This window comes from Sminthopsis crassicaudata, chromosome 1 (genome assembly GCF_048593235.1).
Source record: "Sminthopsis crassicaudata isolate SCR6 chromosome 1, ASM4859323v1, whole genome shotgun sequence".
NCBI classification, from domain to species: Eukaryota; Metazoa; Chordata; class Mammalia; order Dasyuromorphia; family Dasyuridae; genus Sminthopsis; species Sminthopsis crassicaudata.
This window is the reverse complement of record NC_133617.1, coordinates 307,498,346-307,506,034: the sequence shown is the minus strand read 5'-3', so window position 1 is coordinate 307,506,034 and position 7,689 is coordinate 307,498,346. Positions and strand designations below refer to the sequence as shown.

At 34.3% G+C, this 7,689-nt stretch overlaps 1 pseudogene; it reads right to left on the bottom strand.

Annotated features, from left to right (window-relative positions):
• Positions 1-5,888: 5,888 nt before the first annotated feature.
• Positions 5,889-6,927, bottom strand: LOC141549485 (prohibitin 1 pseudogene; annotated as a pseudogene).
• Between the last annotated feature and the right edge of the window lie 762 nt (positions 6,928-7,689).

Here is a 7,689-nt window from a genome sequence, read left to right as displayed (position 1 = left end):
ATTCATAGGTGAATGTCTATTTATTTATTTATTTATTTATTTGTTCATTTATTTATTTATTTATTTATTTATTTATCTATTTATTCATTTTTTAATGTTAAGATAATGCCCATGTGAAATACACAGTTTAGTTAATTCTAATTTCTGGGCATATATATATCAGTTTCATAGGAAAATATCCTTAAGTGAAATATGTAACTAGAAAATCATATAGGCTAAGTATAGCACAAGGAAAACAGTTAACAAACAAGTTTCAGTGTTTCTTTGGTCTCTTCAGGGTAAGAACATGACATAGAATTCTTATTGTAGATTTATGGGAGAAGAGGGATAAATTACATCTATGACCCTTTATCTGCATCATTGGAGAAAATAAACATATTGAGATCACATTGGTATGTGCCACATAAGAATAATTCATTACCTGCAAGAATATGTAAGAACATCTATCTATCTATCTATCTATCTATCTATCTATCTATCTATCTATCTATCTACCTATCTATCTATCTAGGGCAGAGAATGCTACCTCTAATGAGCCTCTAAATAAGAGACGAGGGGTCAAGTTTCTTTTCAGTTAATCTTCAGTGAATATAGATGACTGACAGTTAATATAGCTTATCTGAAGACATTTGGTGGTAGTCAGTGTCATTTTAAATGGAAGCTAATTTAGCATGAAAAGTATTGGAAGTTTATAGATGATAAATAGAGTTGGAATTGTGAAGAAAAAAATTAGGAACCCAGTGCTTCATTATTAAAATCACTATAATTTTCTATAATCTTGCAGCTATATAAGCTGAATAGCTGATTTTGTTACTATTTTATATCATGAGTAGATGTTAAAAAGCTGTTAGCCTAAAAAATAAGATTTTTTTGCCACATTTTAAAAGACAAATTTATCTCAAAAGTGGTTTAGCTTCTTATTCCTTGAAAGTATGAAATTATGCTGAATCTTCATCTAGTAAATTTGTGTGGGTTGCAGGAGGGAGATAAGAATTCAAATGTGAAATAGTTTTCTCCTCATTTTAAAGGTACTTTTCCATTTTCTCTATTTATGCAATAGGGCACTTTAGTCAAGTATATCTCACCTGAATTTTCTTCATCTATCTCTGATTTTCAGGAATATGACACTTCTCTCTGATTAAATTCTCTACCATCTACAACTCATTTTTCTTATATGCCATCAAATATTATTTGGAATTTAGAGTTATACCCATTTCACTATCTCTAACTTTAAAATACATCTTTTTCTGAATGGAAAATTTCTATAGAATTAACTTTTAAAATAAAATTTACTCTTTTTCTTAATTTGTGTGTTACTTGTTGCTGTCTTTTTCAAGGACTATAATATATGTTTGAAAATTCTTCACTAGGCATTTTGTTCCATATTTAATTATCAAAAGCCTGATTTCTGATATGATTGTTATTAGTGCAATATGAGTCACCTGATTCATATATATATTTACAGCTGACTTTAATGATACATGGATGGGGGGTCTTTCATGGAAGTACAGTTAATTATTTTCCTGTCCTCACTAACAATTAAACCTTAGGAATAAATAGAATATATCAATCTCTAATATAATATCAGCTTCTACATTCTGGCAGGACATGACAAAACCCATCAAGAGGGTTATGACTTAGCACTCACTCAAGGATTCACTATAGGTCATACCTTATTCAGGTTTTTTCATTTGAACCCTTTCCCCAGCTCCTTTTCACAAAAGCATAGGACATTAATGTTATGTTGTCATATGCAAGAGGAAGATGAAGGAAACAGTAACTTTTCCTTCTGCATGTAATGGCCCTTACATTAGGAAATACCAAATTAGCAGAATATCCATCTTCTCATTCACTCAATCCTATGAAAAGTGTAAGATACAAGTTCAATCCAGTCAAAAAAAAAAAAAAAAAAAAAAAAGATTAAGATTGAAAGTGGGCCACTCTGCAGTGAATTCACCAAGCTTGAAGGAAAAGGGACTGCTTTTTCACAATTGACATTTGTGTTATATCCCCAGATATACGTGAGAATAGGGTCTGACGACAATAAAAAATGAATTCACTAATGTAGCAGACATTTTCGAAGTCCTGCTATAGATTATCAAAGATGTAAGAATCAAAAAAAAAAAAAAAAAAAAACCCAGCAGTAGGGGAAGATAAAGAGGATGAGAAGCTAAAATAACCAAAGATTTCAGAAGGCAGAAAATTCAGTTAAAAATTTAGAGCACATAGAAAAATGTACATACAATTTTATGCAGCAATACTACTATTAGGTCTGTATCTGAAAGAGATTTTTAAAAAGTAAACAACAAAACAAAACAAACAAAAAAAGCAAAACAAAACAAAACAAAACAAAAAAACAAACCAAACTATATTTATTTATAAAAATATTTATAGCAGCTCTTTTTGTGGTCACAAAGTATTAGAAATTAGAATTAAAAAATTAAAAATTAGAACATGAGAAATTGATATCTATCAACTGAAAGATGACTAAGTAAACTGTGGTCTATGTGGTAGTCTCTGTGGTCCATGATTGTGACGGAACAATTGTGCCATCAGAAATGACAAGCAAACTGTTTTCAGAAAAACCTGTAAAGCCTTATATGAATAGGTACCAAATGAGCAGAACCCAGGAGAACATTGTATACAATAACAGTAATATTGTATAATGGCCACCTGTGAATGACAACCATTTTCAATTCAATAATATAATGATTCAACACATTTTGAAGCGTTTATAATGAAAAATATTATCAATCTGCAGAGAGGGGAAAAAAAGGATTTGAATGCATATTGAAGCATATATTTTTTAAAAACTTTATTGTTGTTTATTTTGGAGAGGGGCAGGTGGCTAGTCTGTTCTACTATGTTCTATCAATGTGTTCTATTGCAACATAGTTAATATGGAAATATTTTGCATGACAGCACATGCATAATTTATATTTAAATTACTTCCTTCCAAAGGATAAATAGAATTTGGATCTCAGAATCTTTACAAAAGAATATTAAAATTTGCTTTTACATGTAACTGGAAAAGAAAACTTAGAACCTAAGCAGAAAAAGCAATTAAGAAGTTATTAAATTAAAAGGGAAGATAACTACCAAAAATCATAAAGGTCTTCAAAATTTTAAATAAAACTTAAACACAATACTCTGTGGATACCTTTAGAGGAGAGTCTGCAATGATTCCAAAGATATCAAATTCTTGAAAGAAGTTAAAGGGAACAAATATCAAGATGTATTGTGTATATTACATAAATAATTATTACAATAGAAGGGAAAAAAATCTAAAAACTACAATTGATGAGTTTCAAAAGAGGGGCATTGGTTTTAGAAGAGAAACACATTAATTCTCTAAAATCTGGCTTCTAAACTCATAATCAACCAATATTGCTCTCTTTAAAGTTAGCTGTGAGCTCTTATTCAATAAATTCAATGGTCTTTTCTCAAACTATATCTCATATTATTGATCTCTTTTCCTTATTTGACTCAGTCAATAACCTTGTTTTCCCTGATATTATTTACTCTCTAGGTTTTTTCAGGACACTACACCCTTCTAACTATCTGGCTGCTCCTTCTCTGTCTCCTTTGTTGATAACGTTCTTGATAACATTGTGTGTCCTTCAGGGCTCTTTCTCCCTATTTGTAGTTTCAAGTGGTGCTCTTATTTGCTTCCATGGATTAAATTATTATCTTTATGTAGAAATCTAACTTTTCTCCTAACCTTCATTCTCACATCTCCAACTATTAATGGGCTGTAGACTTATTAAATTCTCCATTCTAAAAACTTTCCACTCCATTCTCTTAGTTGATCAAACTGATTTTCTTAAAGCATATATGTGACCATGTGTCACCCTATGTAATTAACTCCAGTGACTTTCTATTACTTCCAAGATAAAACATAAAACATTTTTGATGTGTTAAAATTGTATCTTGTTCTGTTCTCTTTGAACACCACTCCATCCCCATCTTCAGTCAATATAGTGAGTAAGTTTGTAAGTAGCCAGTATAAACTAATAACAGAAAAAAGTGAGATGGTAAAAGGGGACTATAGAAACCATGTACGGAATATTCCAAATGATCAAGTAATTTTCAAATTATTTCATATCATACACACCATTACCAAAAATCTCAGTTAGAGATAATATATTAAAGGGGAAGTTACCCAGGCCTTGCTATGAGAGCTTTTTAGTTCTATTATCTGAAATTCTCAGATTAAGCTCCAAACATCTTTAGTAAAACTAGAAGAACCCAAAATGGTGCTGGTAATTTTAAGATGATGAAGATTTATTGATAAACTAAACTGCCAGATAACAAGATACATAGTTAGTCTGTCCCCCCACAAAAAGCCTGTAAAATTGGACCCAAATTCTTATAGTCTAAATATCTTTCATTTCTATCCAATGTATGCTGCCTAGTGCTACCAATTCTGATCCATAATTATATGGGTGATTCCCTTTCCATTTAGCCCTCTCTATCCTCTTATTCATGCTGCCTGACTTAGTGTTTTCTCTGTGGATTAATTCCTACAATGTTTTCTCTGTTGATTAATTCCTACTTATTCTCTATATAGCTTATTTGTATGTTATTTACTCTATTTGGCTGAGAATTGCATAAGAAAAGGCACTATCTTTTATTTTTTTTTCCCTTTCTTTATATACCTTAATGTTAGTATTGGTCCTGGCACATAAAAGACAGCTAATATATAGTTGTTGACCATCAACAAAGCACAAGAAAATAAAGCAAAATAAACTGATCCCCCCCCCCCCCCAAGGCTGAGGTTAAGTGACTTGCCCAGGGTCACACAGCTAGGAAGTGTTAAGTGTCTGAGACCAGATTTGGACTTGGGTCCTCCTGAATTCAAGGCTGGGTGCTCTATCCACTGCACTACCTAGCTGCCCCAAAATAAACTGATCTTAAAAGAAAGGATGTATAAAAGAATCCAAGAATCATAGACCTACCAGAATAAAATGATTAATATAAAAACACTACAAGGAATAACATCATAAAAGTGCTTATAACTTCTAAATCCCTATGTCACTTATAGAAAATCAAACTAAACAAAACTATTGCTCAAGCTTCCAAGATACATAGTTTTAAAAAGTGATAATTCAATTACTATTTCCTTGATAACAAAACAGAAGTTATCAAAAAAAATTAGATGCACATTAAAATATAATAAAAGAAGTCAAACCAAGGTGCCAGAAAAGAAGCAATAATTCATCAAACTTTTCCAATATTCCCATCTAAACATCTTTAAAACAACATATTAAATTGAATTCTGGAGAAATAGTCAAAAAAAAAGTTATGGCAAGAGTTGTTTCCAAAACAGAGGAGTTGGCAAAAGGCATCACTGACACAGGGTAGCAGATAGCCTGACATAAACAGTGAATCTTAAAGGCAATGGATATAAGCTGTAGCAGCATTCAGGAGCTCTCAGCCCACAGATGGTAAGAGGTTTGGACAACTAGTCAGAAATAGATTACAGAGAATATTGCATTGATATTATGTTTATGACCCTGTTGCACTGTCAACAATAACTTTTTAATTTTACTCCACAAGCAGAAAAAAAATGAAAAAAATGGATATAAAAACAGTAAACTGGACATAAGTCTATTTACATAAATCCAGAAGAGAAAGAGGAGGAGGAGGAGGAGAAGGAGGAGGAGGAGAAGGAGGAGGAGGAGGAGGAGGAGGAGGAGGAGGAGATACCACCATAAAAACACTTGGCCAAATGGTAAAAGAAGTACAAAAATTCACTAAAGAAAAAGTAATTCCTTTAAAAACTTGAATAAATTGGGGAACAGAGTATAATGGCCAAATTGTGATGGTCCAGTCTAGCTCCTCTGAAAGGCTCAGAATAAGTCCTTAAATGAGAAGTCTGGGCTAGCTTTTCTTTTCTTTTTTTTTTTTTTTCCCCAAAATGACTTTAATTTTATTTCCTTTGCTTAAGCCAAATCGTTAAATTTCACAGTGATTTTGGGTAGGAGGGGGGCAGGGAAAAGACTGTGGATTAGATCATGGTTGAGTGGGGTAGGATTGGTGAGGCCACAGGCTTCACTGGGGAAGCTGGAGGAGCACTGACTGTCCAGCAGGCAGGTAGGTGATGTTTCGAGAACGGGAAAGCTGGTATGCGATGTCCTCTGCGGCTTCCAGCTTACAAAGCTCTATTAGGCCATCTCCTGCAGTGGCCAGTGAATTGGCAATCAGCTCAGCTGCTTTGGAGTCACCCTCTGCTGAGATGATGGCTGCTTTCTTCTGTTGCTCAGCCTTTTCCACTACAAATCTGGCCCTCTCTGCTTCCTGCTGAGCCACCTGTTTGGCTTCTACTGCCTCCGTGAACTCCTTCCCAAAGGTCAGATGCGTCAAAGAAACATCATCTAGGATGAGCCCAAAGGTTGCAGCTCGCTCTGTGAGGTCATCACTCACTTGTCTGGAGACCAGTTCTCTCTGGGTAATCAATTCTCCAGCATCAAATCGAGCTACTACTGACTTGAGGATCTCAGTGGTGATGGATGGCAGCACCCGCTCGTCGTAGTCCTCGCCAATGCTGGTGAAGATTCGGGGCAGCTGATTAGCAACAGGCCGGAAGAGAATACGAAGAGTGATATTGACATTCTGTAAATCCTTGCTACCAGTGATTACTGGGACATTCCGTGGCCGGGAAGGGCAGTCAAAAATAATTGGTTTCTGTACCCATGGGATGAGAAAATGAGTCCCTTCCCCTACAACAATGTCTTGGACTCCACGGAACCTATCAAAGATGACAGCTCTGTGGCCAGCATCCACATTATATAAGGCAGAGTTGACAACTCCTCCTACAACAGCTAAGCCCAGGCCAAACTTGCCAACAGCTTCAAACAGTTTAGCAGCCATGTCTCCTTCAGATGGTCTTGGTCTTCTGTTCTCTTAGACTGCGCCTACGTCGAGTCCCGCCTTTCCTTCACTGGGCTAGCTTTTCTGAAGGGCTCAGAATAAGTCCTTGTCAGGATAAGCAAAAGTCCTTGCCCCATGTTGTGGACGCCGATTTGTAATGTGCTGTTGTCTCCAGAAGCTGCCGATCGTTCTCTGGGAGGAGATCTGCTGTGTCAACTCAAATCTCTCAGACAGATTCTTCTTCCTGTAGAGAACCATTGTCTCCAGTATAAAACATTCCTTAAATATTATAATTGGATGAATGGAATGTAATGGCTTTTTAAGACATCAAGAAACAATAAAACAGAGGAAAAATAATTTTTAAAATAGGGGGAAATGTGTAGTATGTTATTGGAAAACAACAACTAACAACAACAACAATAACAAAAACAGATTGTAGAAACATAATTTAAGAATTATTGTATTGCAGGAAAGATGATTAAAAAAAACAAAAACCCTGCTCTCAAGCATATTCAGGAAATTCTATATGAAAACTGCCCCAATATCTTAAAATGAGTAGGTAAAATAGAAATTGAATAAATTCACTTGTAATTTCCTAAACTTTTCATGTTCAAGTAATGTTATAGATACATTTCAGAGATTTCAGGTCAAGGAGCAAGGGTTGTAAACAACCAAAGAAAAACCATTCAGATACTATGAAACCACCCTTAGAATCACAGAAGCAGCTTCTACACTAAAGGAGAGAAGTTTTAGAATATGATATTTCAGAAGAAAAGAAGCTAATATTAACCTAACCAACAAAACTGGTGCAAGACC